Source organism: Erpetoichthys calabaricus, chromosome 9 (genome assembly GCF_900747795.2).
Source record: "Erpetoichthys calabaricus chromosome 9, fErpCal1.3, whole genome shotgun sequence".
NCBI classification, from domain to species: Eukaryota; Metazoa; Chordata; class Cladistia; order Polypteriformes; family Polypteridae; genus Erpetoichthys; species Erpetoichthys calabaricus.
In genome coordinates, this window is record NC_041402.2 from 130,465,278 (window position 1) to 130,480,704 (window position 15,427).

At 37.9% G+C, this 15,427-nt stretch overlaps 12 non-coding genes across 12 annotated transcripts; all 12 read right to left on the bottom strand.

Moving 5' to 3' along the window:
- Positions 1 to 2,682: 2,682 nt before the first annotated feature.
- Positions 2,683 to 2,823, bottom strand: LOC127529264 (U4 spliceosomal RNA). The gene has a single exon (XR_007935938.1). It is a non-coding gene; the product is annotated as a U4 spliceosomal RNA (small nuclear RNA).
- A 947-nt stretch (positions 2,824 to 3,770) lies between these two features.
- LOC127529265 (U4 spliceosomal RNA) lies at positions 3,771 to 3,911 on the bottom strand. Its single transcript, XR_007935939.1, has one exon. It is a non-coding gene; the product is annotated as a U4 spliceosomal RNA (small nuclear RNA).
- A 947-nt stretch (positions 3,912 to 4,858) lies between these two features.
- LOC114658295 (U4 spliceosomal RNA) lies at positions 4,859 to 4,999 on the bottom strand. The gene has a single exon (XR_003717345.1). It is a non-coding gene; the product is annotated as a U4 spliceosomal RNA (small nuclear RNA).
- Positions 5,000 to 5,947: 948 nt separating this feature from the next.
- On the bottom strand, positions 5,948 to 6,088 carry LOC127529263 (U4 spliceosomal RNA). The gene has a single exon (XR_007935937.1). It is a non-coding gene; the product is annotated as a U4 spliceosomal RNA (small nuclear RNA).
- A 947-nt stretch (positions 6,089 to 7,035) lies between these two features.
- On the bottom strand, positions 7,036 to 7,176 carry LOC114658294 (U4 spliceosomal RNA). Its single transcript, XR_003717344.2, has one exon. It is a non-coding gene; the product is annotated as a U4 spliceosomal RNA (small nuclear RNA).
- Positions 7,177 to 8,123: 947 nt separating this feature from the next.
- Positions 8,124 to 8,264, bottom strand: LOC127529269 (U4 spliceosomal RNA). Its single transcript, XR_007935943.1, has one exon. It is a non-coding gene; the product is annotated as a U4 spliceosomal RNA (small nuclear RNA).
- A 946-nt stretch (positions 8,265 to 9,210) lies between these two features.
- On the bottom strand, positions 9,211 to 9,351 carry LOC114658291 (U4 spliceosomal RNA). The gene has a single exon (XR_003717341.1). It is a non-coding gene; the product is annotated as a U4 spliceosomal RNA (small nuclear RNA).
- A 947-nt stretch (positions 9,352 to 10,298) lies between these two features.
- On the bottom strand, positions 10,299 to 10,439 carry LOC114658293 (U4 spliceosomal RNA). The gene has a single exon (XR_003717343.2). It is a non-coding gene; the product is annotated as a U4 spliceosomal RNA (small nuclear RNA).
- Positions 10,440 to 11,386: 947 nt separating this feature from the next.
- LOC114658292 (U4 spliceosomal RNA) lies at positions 11,387 to 11,527 on the bottom strand. The gene has a single exon (XR_003717342.1). It is a non-coding gene; the product is annotated as a U4 spliceosomal RNA (small nuclear RNA).
- A 1,369-nt stretch (positions 11,528 to 12,896) lies between these two features.
- Positions 12,897 to 13,037, bottom strand: LOC114658287 (U4 spliceosomal RNA). Its single transcript, XR_003717337.1, has one exon. It is a non-coding gene; the product is annotated as a U4 spliceosomal RNA (small nuclear RNA).
- Positions 13,038 to 13,984: 947 nt separating this feature from the next.
- On the bottom strand, positions 13,985 to 14,125 carry LOC127529277 (U4 spliceosomal RNA). Its single transcript, XR_007935952.1, has one exon. It is a non-coding gene; the product is annotated as a U4 spliceosomal RNA (small nuclear RNA).
- Positions 14,126 to 15,071: 946 nt separating this feature from the next.
- LOC114658296 (U4 spliceosomal RNA) lies at positions 15,072 to 15,212 on the bottom strand. Its single transcript, XR_003717346.2, has one exon. It is a non-coding gene; the product is annotated as a U4 spliceosomal RNA (small nuclear RNA).
- Between the last annotated feature and the right edge of the window lie 215 nt (positions 15,213 to 15,427).

Below are 15,427 nucleotides of genomic sequence, written 5' to 3' on the forward strand. Positions count from 1 at the left end.
CTTCTCCTCTCCTTTCTCTGGATACCCCTGACATTAATTGTTACTATTTTTAATTAAATTTTTTCTTCCTGGTATTTTGTTCTACCCCACCTTCCATTTTCTCCCTATTTACTCCAACTGCATTTTTCTTGGCTTTTCTTACACCTTTCCTCTATATTTTCCACTCATCTATCCCCTTCATTCCTGTTGTGGACAGGAACCCTTCCATGTCTTTAGTTTCCAAAAAGGAGGGTGTTGTCCCCCATTCTTGAAACATTACTTCTCCTCCTCCGCCTTCCCAGAATTGCCTGGAGATAGTAAGTCAGGGCCCCATTTCCATTGTAACATGGGGTTAATTTGCATTATCCCCATATTTTCTTTCATCTCCTCCTGCCCTGTATTTTCTACCATAGCCTTTGGCGGGGAATTGGCACACAATTGCAGTGCCACTCAAAATTTCCATTATTTCTTCCGTATTGAAGAGAATATCCTGCGAATGCTGTTCAATTCTACTTTCAACTTTGTTTTTGACTGTCTTCTCTTCTATAAATTTCAAAATTTCATTCTGTCCACTACTCTATATCTCTTCTTTTTCTTCCTCTCCCCTTCTATCTGTTGATTCAGGCTCTTCTTCACCATATGTTCTCCTTTCACCTCCTAGTATTCCTTCTCTCTACCTTTCTTCCCTTTCCATCTCCTCTTCTGACTCCTCGTCCAGCAGTGCTATGACTTCATCCATCCTATTCACTTTAACAATGTTTGCATATGAGATAGGGCAGTCCTTAAAGACATGTGCCTCCTGTCCACATAAATTACAAATTATTTGTTCATACACTCCCTGGTGCTATGTCCTTCCTCTTTGAAATTCCAACATTTTACTATTATACATTCCATTACCTTATGGCCCTCCTTACCACACCTTCTACACACTTGAGGTTGGAAAGAATAAAACACATGTCCTCTCACTGCCCCTATTTGTATTACGGGGAACAAGTGTATCACCAGATCCATGTCACACTCCTTCAAATTTACATCAAACATAAATAGCCCATTCCTAATACCATCTTCATCTGTCGTCAGCATACTACTTTTTACATCACAGTACTGCAGTACCCATGTGGAAATGTCTTGTATTTTTATCTTCTCCGTGTACATAATAACATTAACTTTCTTATCAAGTCTGTCACTCAAAGGTACGATCAAAACGTAGCCCAGAACCAAATTCACATCTTTGTCTCTTTCTACAATTCCCAGACATTTATCGTACAGAAATCTACTCTTAAATCCTACTACAAAAGTAAATTTTCCTGAAAAGGCAAATAAAAATTCTATCTCACTAGGAATAAATTTCAGAGTCTTCTGAAGGTCCCCCTTACTAAATTCTCTGTGCTCCATCTGATTTTCTTTAAGCACAAAAACGCATTACTCCTTTCACTCCCATTTACTGGAAACCGAGATGCTGGTCTCCCTCCTCCTCCAGGCTCCATCTGATCATCAATCCCAAAACCAAATCTTCCACTAGAACTACCAGAAAAAACCATTTGTTATTGACCATTTTTATAAAAAATAAAAACCACCAAGAGAAGTAGAAAACAAAATAGTGGAAATGCCAACCTACCCTTATCTAGATCCAAGACCGTGAAGAACTCCCTACACATAACAAAAAAAAAAACCATAAAAATATCCCATACCACATAAACAATAATCACGCCTCAGACAAACTTCATAGGCTACAATACTGTCACTGCGCAAAAGTAACCAATCTGCAGCCACTCTTAACCTGCTAGGAAACCAAAGGCGATCGTGAGGTAGGGTACAAACCAAGAGTGCAACCTTTTTTGCAAAACAGACGTAGCAGATGGAACGGAATGCTTATGTTTTTCCAAATATTAACGACAGAAAGGCTTCGCTGGACTTTTCCTTAATCCTACTCATGTCTATGTAAATGTGCATAAAGTTAATGAACAACGTTTTACTGATTTCAATCCAAACCCGTTTTATGCAAATGAGCCACGCCCACGATTAGATAGTTCCTCCTCCCAAGAAAAGTATCGCAAAACTAAACCTACTCTTGATTTCATGAGTCTTGGCTTCATCTCTTGTTATTAGCAGTACATCTTTTCAGAGTAGAATTGTTGATCATCTCCAGAGAAGGACTTAGAAAATTCAATATTTGAAATTCTGTTTTTCTACTCCTTTTATTTTGTGCACCTCAAATCTTGTTTTTTTACATTTTTTGTTTTCTCCTTCCATCTCTGTATTTTCCCCTGTCTCATCCCTTTAAAACTTTTGATTTCATTTTTATTTTCTGACCTGTACAGAGGAATTCCAATTTATGTCCAAATACTGCTATGGCCTTGGACAAGGAGAAGTGGAGAGAGAGAGATAGCAGGAAATAAATAAAGGAGCAAATAAAAGACAGTAGCAACAAACGCTTTATCGTTTTGCTTCTAGGCACAACTTTCAAATAGTGACTGTTTCCAAACCAGCAGTTCACCGCAAAAAGAGAAACAGATCACGAAAAGGAAAACTTTTTACTGTTAGACGCATCTGACAAGAGAAACGGCTTGGATCAGAGAATACAAAACTACACCAACATTATTTCACAATCACGCACCACGAGATCTCCAAAACCTGAAAAGAAATTGGTATATTTTTAGCCATCTCGGAAAAAATATTCTAACATTACACAAGAAAAACTGGTCTACCCAGAGACCGTCAAAAATTGCACAAGCTGATCATATAAACAATCATCTTGGCGGGGTATTGGGTAAAGTTTTCAACTAGCAATAATCACGCCTCAGATAAACTTCATAGGCTACGATACTGCCACTGCGCAAAGATAGCCAATCTGCCGCCGCTCTTAACCTGCTAGGAAACCAAAGGCGATCGTGAGGTAGGGTACAAACCAAGAGTGCAACCTTTTTTGCAAAACAGACGTAGCAGATGGAACGGAATGCTTATGTTTTTCCAAATATTAACGACAGAAAGGCTTCGCTGGACTTTTCCTTAATCCTACTCATGTCTATGTAAATGTGCATAAAGTTAACGAACGACGTTTTACTGATTTCAATCCAAACCCGTTTTATGCAAATGAGCCACGCCCACGATTAGATAGTTCCTCCTCCCAAGAAAAGTATCACAAAACTAAACCTACTCTTGATTTCATGAGTCTTGGCTTCATCTCTTGTTATTAGCAGTACATCTTTTCAGAGTAGAATTGTTGATCATCTCCAGAGAAGGACTTAGAAAATTCAATATTTGAAATTCTGTTTTTCTACTCCTTTTATTTTGTGCACCTCAAATCTTGTTTTTTTACATTTTTTGTTTTCTCCTTCCATCTCTGTATTTTCCCCTGTCTCATCCCTTTAAAACTTTTGATTTCATTTTTATTTTCTGACCTGTACAGAGGAATTCCAATTTATGTCCAAATACTGCTATGGCCTTGGACAAGGAGAAGTGGAGAGAGAGAGATAGCAGGAAATAAATAAAGGAGCAAATAAAAGACAGTAGCAACAAACGCTTTATCGTTTTGCTTCTAGACACAACTTTCAAATAGTGACTGTTTGCAAACCAGCAGTTGACCGCAAAAAGAGAAACAGATCACGAAAAGGAAAACTTTTGACTGTTAGACGCATCTGACGAGAGAAACGGCTCGGATCAGAGAATACAAAACTACACCAACATTATTTCACAATCACGCACCACGAGATCTCCAAAATCTGAAAAGAAATTGGCATATTTTTAGCCATCTCGGAAAAAATATTCTAACATTACACAAGAAAAACTGGTCTACCCAGAGACCGTCAAAAATTGCACAAGCTGATCATATAAACAATCATCTTGGCGGGGTATTGGGTAAAGTTTTCAACTAGCAATAATCACGCCTCAGATAAACTTCATAGGCTACGATACTGCCACTGCGCAAAGATAGCCAATCTGCCGCTGCTCTTAACCTGCTAGGAAACCAAAGGCGATCGTGAGGTAGGGTACAAACCAAGAGTGCAACCTTTTTTGCAAAACAGACGTAGCAGATGGAACGGAATGCTTATGTTTTTCCAAATATTAACGACAGAAAGGCTTCGCTGGACTTTTCCTTAATCCTACTCATGTCTATGTAAATGTGCATAAAGTTAACGAACGACGTTTTACTGATTTCAATCCAAACCCGTTTTATGCAAATGAGCCACGCCCACGATTAGATAGTTCCTCCTCCCAAGAAAAGTATCGCAAAACTAAACCTACACTTGATTTCATGAGTCTTGGCTTCATCTCTTGTTATTAGCAGTACATCTTTTCAGAGTAGAATTGTTGATCATCTCCAAAGAAGACTTAGAAAATTCAATATTTGAAATTCTGTTTTTCTACTCCTTTTATTTTGTGCACCTCAAATCTTGTTTTTTTACATTTTTTGTTTTCTCCTTCCATCTCTGTATTTTCCCCTGTCTCATCCCTTTAAAACTTTTGATTTCATTTTTATTTTCTGACCTGTACAGAGAAATTCCAATTTATGTCCAAATACTGCTATGGCCTTGGACAAGGAGAAGTGGAGAGAGAGAGATAGCAGGAAATAAATAAAGGAGCAAATAAAAGACAGTAGCAACAAACGCTTTATCGTTTTGCTTCTAGACACAACTTTCAAATAGTGACTGTTTGCAAACCAGCAGTTGACCGCAAAAAGAGAAACAGATCACGAAAAAGGAAAACTTTTGACTGTTAGACGCATCTGACAAGAGAAACGACTCGGATCAGAGAATACAAAACTACACCAACATTATTTCACAGTCACGCACCACGAGATCTCCAAAACCTGAAAAGAAATTGGCATATTTTTAGCCATCTCGGAAAAAATATTCTAATATTACACAAGAAAAACTGGTCTACCCAGAAACCGTCAAAAATTGCACAAGCTGATCATATAAACAATCATCTTGGCGGGGTATTGGGTAAAGTTTTCAACTAGCAATAATCACGCCTCAGATAAACTTCATAGGCTACGATACTGCCACTGCGCAAAGATAGGCCAATCTGCCGCTGCTCTTAACCTGCTAGGAAACCAAAGGCGATCGTGAGGTAGGGTACAAACCAAGAGTGCAACCTTTTTTGCAAAACAGACGTAGCAGATGGAACGGAATGCTTATGTTTTTCCAAATATTAACGACAGAAAGGCTTCGCTGGACTTTTCCTTAATCCTACTCATGTCTATGTAAATGTGCATAAAGTTAACGAACGACGTTTTACTGATTTCAATCCAAACCCGTTTTATGCAAATGAGCCACGCCCACGATTAGATAGTTCCTCCTCCCAAGAAAAGTATCGCAAAACTAAACCTACTCTTGATTTCATGAGTCTTGGCTTCATCTCTTGTTATTAGCAGTACATCTTTTCAGAGTAGAATTGTTGATCATCTCCAAAGAAGGACTTAGAAAATTCAATATTTGAAATTCTGTTTTTCTACTCCTTTTATTTTTTGCACCTCAAATCTTGTTTTTTTACATTTTTTGTTTTCTCCTTCCATCTCTGTATTTTCCCCTGTCTCATCCCTTTAAAACTTTTGATTTCATTTTTATTTTCTGACCTGTACAGAGGAATTCCAATTTATGTCCAAATACTGCTATGGCCTTGGACAAGGAGAAGTGGAGAGAGAGAGATAGCAGGAAATAAATAAAGGAGCAAATAAAAGACAGTAGCAACAAACGCTTTATCGTTTTGCTTCTAGACACAACTTTCAAATAGTGACTGTTTGCAAACCAGCAGTTGACCGCAAAAAGAGAAACAGATCACGAAAAGGAAAACTTTTGACTGTTAGACGCATCTGACAAGAGAAACGGCTCGGATCAGAGAATACAAAACTACACCAACATTATTTCACAATCACGCACCACAAGATCTCCAAAATCTGAAAAGAAATTGGTATATTTTTAGCCATCTCGGAAAAAATATTCTAACATTACACAAGAAAAATTGGTCTACCCAGAGACCGTCAAAAATTGCACAAGCTGATCATATAAACAATCATCTTGGCGGGGTATTGGGTAAAGTTTTCAACTAGCAATAATCACGCCTCAGATAAACTTCATAGGCTACGATACTGCCACTGCGCAAAGATAGCCAATCTGCCGCCGCTCTTAACCTGCTAGAAAACCAAAGGCGATCGTGAGGTAGGGTACAAACCAAGAGTGCAACCTTTTTTGCAAAACAGACGTAGCAGATGGAACGGAATGCTTATGTTTTTCCAAATATTAACGACAGAAAGGCTTCGCTGGACTTTTCCTTAATCCTACTCATGTCTATGTAAATGTGCATAAAGTTAACGAACGACGTTTTACTGATTTCAATCCAAACCCGTTTTATGCAAATGAGCCACGCCCACGATTAGATAGTTCCTCCTCCCAAGAAAAGTATCGCAAAACTAAACCTACTCTTGATTTCATGAGTCTTGGCTTCATCTCTTGTTATTAGCAGTACATCTTTTCAGAGTAGAATTGTTGATCATCTCCAAAGAAGGACTTAGAAAATTCAATATTTGAAATTCTGTTTTTCTACTCCTTTTATTTTTTGCACCTCAAATCTTGTTTTTTTACATTTTTTGTTTTCTCCTTCCATCTCTGTATTTTCCCCTGTCTCATCCCTTTAAAACTTTTGATTTCATTTTTATTTTCTGACCTGTACAGAGGAATTCCAATTTATGTCCAAATACTGCTATGGCCTTGGACAAGGAGAAGTGGAGAGAGAGAGATAGCAGGAAATAAATAAAGGAGCAAATAAAAGACAGTAGCAACAAACGCTTTATCGTTTTGCTTCTAGACACAACTTCCAAATAGTGACTGTTTGCAAACCAGCAGTTGACCGCAAAAAGAGAAACAGATCACGAAAAGGAAAACTTTTGACTGTTAGACGCATCTGACAAGAGAAACGGCTCGGATCAGAGAATACAAAACTACACCAACATTATTTCACAATCACGCACCACGAGATCTCCAAAATCTGAAAAGAAATTGGTATATTTTTAGCCATCTCGGAAAAAATATTCTAACATTACACAAGAAAAACTGGTCTACCCAGAGACCGTCAAAAATTGCACAAGCTGATCATATAAACAATCATCTTGGCGGGGTATTGGGTAAAGTTTTCAACTAGCAATAATCACTCCTCAGATAAACTTCATAGACTACGATACTGCCACTGCGCAAAGATAGCCAATCTGCCGCCGCTCTTAACCTGCTAGAAAACCAAAGGCGATCGTGAGGTAGGGTACAAACCAAGAGTGCAACCTTTTTTGCAAAACAGACGTAGCAGATGGAACGGAATGCTTATGTTTTTCCAAATATTAACGACAGAAAGGCTTCGCTGGACTTTTCCTTAATCCTACTCATGTCTATGTAAATGTGCATAAAGTTAACGAACGACGTTTTACTGATTTCAATCCAAACCCGTTTTATGCAAATGAGCCACGCCCACGATTAGATAGTTCCTCCTCCCAAGAAAAGTATCACAAAACTAAACCTACTCTTGATTTCATGAGTCTTGGCTTCATCTCTTGTTATTAGCAGTACATCTTTTCAGAGTAGAATTGTTGATCATCTCCAGAGAAGGACTGAGAAAATTCAATATTTGAAATTCTGTTTTTCTACTCCTTTTATTTTGTGCACCTCAAATCTTGTTTTTTTACATTTTTTGTTTTCTCCTTCCATCTCTGTATTTTCCCCTGTCTCATCCCTTTAAAACTTTTGATTTCATTTTTATTTTCTGACCTGTACAGAGGAATTCCAATTTATGTCCAAATACTGCTATGGCCTTGGACAAGGAGAAGTGGAGAGAGAGAGATAGCAGGAAATAAATAAAGGAGCAAATAAAAGACAGTAGCAACAAACGCTTTATCGTTTTGCTTCTAGACACAACTTTCAAATAGTGACTGTTTCCAAACCAGCAGTTGACCGCAAAAAGAGAAACAGATCACGAAAAAGAAAACTTTTGACTGTCAGACGCATCTGACAAGAGAAACGACTCGGATCAGAGAATACAAAACTACACCAACATTATTTCACAGTCACGCACCACGAGATCTCCAAAACCTGAAAAAAAATTGGCATATTTTTAGCCATCTCGGAAAAAATATTCTAATATTACACAAGAAAAACTGGTCTACCCAGAAACCGTCAAAAATTGCACAAGCTGATCATATAAACAATCATCTTGGCGGGGTATTGGGTAAAGTTTTCAACTAGCAATAATCACGCCTCAGATAAACTTCATAGGCTACGATACTGCCACTGCGCAAAGATAGCCAATCTGCCGCCGCTCTTAACCTGCTAGGAAACCAAAGGCGATCGTGAGGTAGGGTACAAACCAAGAGTGCAACCTTTTTTGCAAAACAGACGTAGCAGATGGAACGGAATGCTTATGTTTTTCCAAATATTAACGACAGAAAGGCTTCGCTGGACTTTTCCTTAATCCTACTCATGTCTATGTAAATGTGCATAAAGTTAACGAACGACGTTTTACTGATTTCAATCCAAACCCGTTTTATGCAAATGAGCCACGCCCACGATTAGATAGTTCCTCCTCCCAAGAAAAGTATCACAAAACTAAACCTACTCTTGATTTCATGAGTCTTGGCTTCATCTCTTGTTATTAGCAGTACATCTTTTCAGAGTAGAATTGTTGATCATCTCCAAAGAAGACTTAGAAAATTCAATATTTGAAATTCTGTTTTTCTACTCCTTTTATTTTGTGCACCTCAAATCTTGTTTTTTTACATTTTTTGTTTTCTCCTTCCATCTCTGTATTTTCCCCTGTCTCATCCCTTTAAAACTTTTGATTTCATTTTTATTTTCTGACCTGTACAGAGGAATTCCAATTTATGTCCAAATACTGCTATGGCCTTGGACAAGGAGAAGTGGAGAGAGAGAGATAGCAGGAAATAAATAAAGGAGCAAATAAAAGACAGTAGCAACAAACGCTTTATCGTTTTGCTTCTAGACACAACTTTCAAATAGTGACTGTTTGCAAACCAGCAGTTGACCGCAAAAAGAGAAACAGATCACGAAAAGGAAAACTTTTGACTGTTAGACGCATCTGACGAGAGAAACGGCTCGGATCAGAGAATACAAAACTACACCAACATTATTTCACAATCACGCACCACAAGATCTCCAAAATCTGAAAAGAAATTGGTATATTTTTAGCCATCTCGGAAAAAATATTCTAACATTACACAAGAAAAACTGGTCTACCCAGAGACCGTCAAAAATTGCACAAGCTGATCATATAAACAATCATCTTGGCGGGGTATTGGGTAAAGTTTTCAACTAGCAATAATCACGCCTCAGATAAACTTCATAGGCTACGATACTGCCACTGCGCAAAGATAGCCAATCTGCCGCCGCTCTTAACCTGCTAGGAAACCAAAGGCGATCGTGAGGTAGGGTACAAACCAAGAGTGCAACCTTTTTTGCAAAACAGACGTAGCAGATGGAACGGAATGCTTATGTTTTTCCAAATATTAACGACAGAAAGGCTTCGCTGGACTTTTCCTTAATCCTACTCATGTCTATGTAAATGTGCATAAAGTTAACGAACGACGTTTTACTGATTTCAATCCAAACCCGTTTTATGCAAATGAGCCACGCCCACGATTAGATAGTTCCTCCTCCCAAGAAAAGTATCGCAAAACTAAACCTACACTTGATTTCATGAGTCTTGGCTTCATCTCTTGTTATTAGCAGTACATCTTTTCAGAGTAGAATTGTTGATCATCTCCAGAGAAGGACTTAGAAAATTCAATATTTGAAATTCTGTTTTTCTACTCCTTTTATTTTTTGCACCTCAAATCTTGTTTTTTTACATTTTTTGTTTTCTCCTTCCATCTCTGTATTTTCCCCTTTCTCATCCCTTTAAAACTTTTGATTTCATTTTTATTTTCTGACCTGTACAGAGGAATTCCAATTTATGTCCAAATACTGCTATGGCCTTGGACAAGGAGAAGTGGAGAGAGAGAGATAGCAGGAAATAAATAAAGGAGCAAATAAAAGACAGTAGCAACAAACGCTTTATCGTTTTGCTTCTAGACACAACTTTCAAATAGTGACTGTTTGCAAACCAGCAGTTGACCGCAAAAAGAGAAACAGATCACGAAAAGGAAAACTTTTGACTGTTAGACGCATCTGACAAGAGAAACGGCTCGGTTCAGAGAATACAAAACTACACCAACATTATTTCACAATCACGCACCACGAGATCTCCAAAATCTGAAAAAAAATTGGTATATTTTTAGCCATCTCGGAAAAAATATTCTAACATTACACAAGAAAAACTGGTCTACCCAGAGACCGTCAAAAATTGCACAAGCTGATCATATAAACAATCATCTTGGCGGGGTATTGGGTAAAGTTTTCAACTAGCAATAATCACGCCTCAGATAAACTTCATAGGCTACGATACTGCCACTGCGCAAAGACAGGCAATCTGCCGCCGCTCTTAACCTGCTAGGAAACCAAAGGCGATCGTGAGGTAGGGTACAAACCAAGAGTGCAACCTTTTTTGCAAAACAGACGTAGCAGATGGAACGGAATGCTTATGTTTTTCCAAATATTAACGACAGAAAGGCTTCGCTGGACTTTTCCTTAATCCTACTCATGTCTATGTAAATGTGCATAAAGTTAACGAACGACGTTTTACTGATTTCAATCCAAACCCGTTTTATGCAAATGAGCCACGCCCACGATTAGATAGTTCCTCCTCCCAAGAAAAGTATCGCAAAACTAAACCTACTCTTGATTTCATGAGTCTTGGCTTCATCTCTTGTTATTAGCAGTACATCTTTTCAGAGTAGAATTGTTGATCATCTCCAAAGAAGGACTTAGAAAATTCAATATTTGAAATTCTGTTTTTCTACTCCTTTTATTTTTTGCACCTCAAATCTTGTTTTTTTACATTTTTTGTTTTCTCCTTCCATCTCTGTATTTTCCCCTGTCTCATCCCTTTAAAACTTTTGATTTCATTTTTATTTTCTGACCTGTACAGAGGAATTCCAATTTATGTCCAAATACTGCTATGGCCTTGGACAAGGAGAAGTGGAGAGAGAGAGATAGCAGGAAATAAATAAAGGAGCAAATAAAAGACAGTAGCAACAAACGCTTTATCGTTTTGCTTCTAGACACAACTTTCAAATAGTGACTGTTTGCAAACCAGCAGTTGACCGCAAAAAGAGAAACAGATCACGAAAAGGAAAACTTTTGACTGTTAGACGCATCTGACGAGAGAAACGGCTCGGATCAGAGAATACAAAACTACACCAACATTATTTCACAATCACGCACCACAAGATCTCCAAAATCTGAAAAGAAATTGGTATATTTTTAGCCATCTCGGAAAAAATATTCTAACATTACACAAGAAAAACTGGTCTACCCAGAGACCGTCAAAAATTGCACAAGCTGATCATATAAACAATCATCTTGGCGGGGTATTGGGTAAAGTTTTCAACTAGCAATAATCACGCCTCAGATAAACTTCATAGGCTACGATACTGCCACTGCGCAAAGATAGCCAATCTGCCGCCGCTCTTAACCTGCTAGAAAACCAAAGGCGATCGTGAGGTAGGGTACAAACCAAGAGTGCAACCTTTTTTATAAAACAGACGTAGCAGATGGAACGGAATGCTTATGTTTTTCCAAATATTAACGACAGAAAGGCTTCGCTGGACTTTTCCTTAATCCTACTCATGTCTATGTAAATGTGCATAAAGTTAACGAACGACGTTTTACTGATTTCAATCCAAACCCGTTTTATGCAAATGAGCCACGCCCACGATTAGATAGTTCCTCCTCCCAAGAAAAGTATCGCAAAACTAAACCTACTCTTGATTTCATGAGTCTTGGCTTCATCTCTTGTTATTAGCAGTACATCTTTTCAGAGTAGAATTGTTGATCATCTCCAAAGAAGGACTTAGAAAATTCAATATTTGAAATTCTGTTTTTCTACTCCTTTTATTTTTTGCACCTCAAATCTTGTTTTTTTACATTTTTTGTTTTCTCCTTCCATCTCTGTATTTTCCCCTGTCTCATCCCTTTAAAACTTTTGATTTCATTTTTATTTTCTGACCTGTACAGAGGAATTCCAATTTATGTCCAAATACTGCTATGGCCTTGGACAAGGAGAAGTGGAGAGAGAGAGATAGCAGGAAATAAATAAAGGAGCAAATAGATAGCAAATAGATAGCAAATAGCAAATAGATTAGATAGTTCCTCATCCCAAGAAAAGTATCGCAAAAATAAACATACTATTGATTTCATGAGTCTTGGCTTCATCTCTTGTTATTAGCAGTACATCTTTTCAGAGTAGAATTGTTGATCATCTCCAAAGAAGACTTAGAAAATTCAATATTTGAAATTCTGTTTTTCTACTCCTTTTATTTTGTGCACCTCAAATCTTGTTTTTTTACATTTTTTGTTTTCTCCTTCCATCTCTGTATTTTCCCCTGTCTCATCCCTTTAAAACTTTTGATTTCATTTTTATTTTCTGACCTGTACAGAGGAATTCCAATTTATGTCCAAATACTGCTATGGCCTTGGACAAGGAGAAGTGGAGAGAGAGAGATAGCAGGAAATAAATAAAGGAGCAAATAAAAGACAGTAGCAACAAACGCTTTATCGTTTTGCTTCTAGACACAACTTTCAAATAGTGACTGTTTGCAAACCAGCAGTTGACTGCAAAAAGAGAAACAGATCACGAAAAGGAAAACTTTTGACTGTTAGACGCATCTGACAAGAGAAACGGCTCGGTTCAGAGAATACAAAACTACACCAACATTATTTCACAATCACGCACCACGAGATCTCCAAAATCTAAAAAGAAATTGGTATATTTTTAGCCATCTCGGAAAAAATATTCTAACATTACACAAGAAAAACTGGTCTACCCAGAGACCGTCAAAAATTGCACAAGCTGATCATATAAACAATCATCTTGGCGGGGTATTGGGTAAAGTTTTCAACTAGCAATAATCACGCCTCAGATAAACTTCATAGGCTACGATACTGCCACTGCGCAAAGATAGCCAATCTGCCGCCGCTCTTAACCTGCTAGGAAACCAAAGGCGATCGTGAGGTAGGGTACAAACCAAGAGTGCAACCTTTTTTGCAAAACAGACGTAGCAGATGGAACGGAATGCTTATGTTTTTCCAAATATTAACGACAGAAAGGCTTCGCTGGACTTTTCCTTAATCCTACTCATGTCTATGTAAATGTGCATAAAGTTAACGAACGACGTTTTACTGATTTCAATCCAAACCCGTTTTATGCAAATGAGCCACGCCCACGATTAGATAGTTCCTCCTCCCAAGAAAAGTATCGCAAAACTAAACCTACACTTGATTTCATGAGTCTTGGCTTCATCTCTTGTTATTAGCAGTACATCTTTTCAGAGTAGAATTGTTGATCATCTCCAAAGAAGGACTTAGAAAATTCAATATTTGAAATTCTGTTTTTCTACTCCTTTTATTTTTTGCACCTCAAATCTTGTTTTTTTACATTTTTTGTTTTCTCCTTCCATCTCTGTATTTTCCCCTGTCTCATCCCTTTAAAACTTTTGATTTCATTTTTATTTTCTGACCTGTACAGAGGAATTCCAATTTATGTCCAAATACTGCTATGGCCTTGGACAAGGAGAAGTGGAGAGAGAGAGATAGCAGGAAATAAATAAAGGAGCAAATAAAAGACAGTAGCAACAAACGCTTTATCGTTTTGCTTCTAGACACAACTTTCAAATAGTGACTGTTTGCAAACCAGCAGTTGACCGCAAAAAGAGAAACAGATCACGAAAAGGAAAACTTTTGACTGTTAGACGCATCTGACGAGAGAAACGGCTCGGATCAGAGAATACAAAACTACACCAACATTATTTCACAATCACGCACCACAAGATCTCCAAAATCTGAAAAGAAATTGGTATATTTTTAGCCATCTCGGAAAAAATATTCTAACATTACACAAGAAAAACTGGTCTACCCAGAGACCGTCAAAAATTGCACAAGCTGATCATATAAACAATCATCTTGGCGGGGTATTGGGTAAAGTTTTCAACTAGCAATAATCACGCCTCAGATAAACTTCATAGGCTACTATACTGCCACTGCGCAAAGATAGCCAATCTGCCGCCGCTCTTAACCTGCTAGAAAACCAAAGGCGATCGTGAGGTAGGGTACAAACCAAGAGTGCAACCTTTTTTGCAAAACAGACGTAGCAGATGGAACGGAATGCTTATGTTTTTCCAAATATTAACGACAGAAAGGCTTCGCTGGACTTTTCCTTAATCCTACTCATGTCTATGTAAATGTGCATAAAGTTAACGAACGACGTTTTACTGATTTCAATCCAAACCCGTTTTATGCAAATGAGCCACGCCCACGATTAGATAGTTCCTCCTCCCAAGAAAAGTATCGCAAAACTAAACCTACACTTGATTTCATGAGTCTTGGCTTCATCTCTTGTTATTAGCAGTACATCTTTTCAGAGTAGAATTGTTGATCATCTCCAAAGAAGACTTAGAAAATTCAATATTTGAAATTCTGTTTTTCTACTCCTTTTATTTTTTGCACCTCAAATCTTGTTTTTTTACATTTTTTGTTTTCTCCTTCCATCTCTGTATTTTCCCCTGTCTCATCCCTTTAAAACTTTTGATTTCATTTTTATTTTCTGACCTGTACAGAGGAATTCCAATTTATGTCCAAATACTGCTATGGCCTTGGACAAGGAGAAGTGGAGAGAGAGAGATAGCAGGAAATAAATAAAGGAGCAAATAAAAGACAGTAGCAACAAACGCTTTATCGTTTTGCTTCTAGACACAACTTTCAAATAGTGACTGTTTGCAAACCAGCAGTTGACCGCAAAAAGAGAAACAGATCACGAAAAGGAAAACTTTTGACTGTTAGACGCATCTGACAAGAGAAACGGCTCGGATCAGAGAATACAAAACTACACCAACATTATTTCACAATCACGCACCACGAGATCTCCAAAACCTGAAAAGAAATTGGTATATTTTTAGCCATCTCGGAAAAAATATTCTAACATTACACAAGAAAAACTGGTCTACCCAGAGACCGTCAAAAATTGCACAAGCTGATCATATAAACAATCATCTTGGCGGGGTATTGGGTAAAGTTTTCAACTAGCAATAATCACGCCTCAGATAAACTTCATAGGCTACGATACTGCCACTGCGCAAAGATAGCCAATCTGCCGCCGCTCTTAACCTGCTAGAAAACCAAAGGCGATCGTGAGGTAGGGTACAAACCAAGAGTGCAACCTTTTTTGCAAAACAGACGTAGCAGATGGAACGGAATGCTTATGTTTTTCCAAATATTAACGACAGAAAGGCTTCGCTGGACTTTTCCTTAATCCTACTCATGTCTATGTAAATGTGCATAAAGTTAACGAACGACGT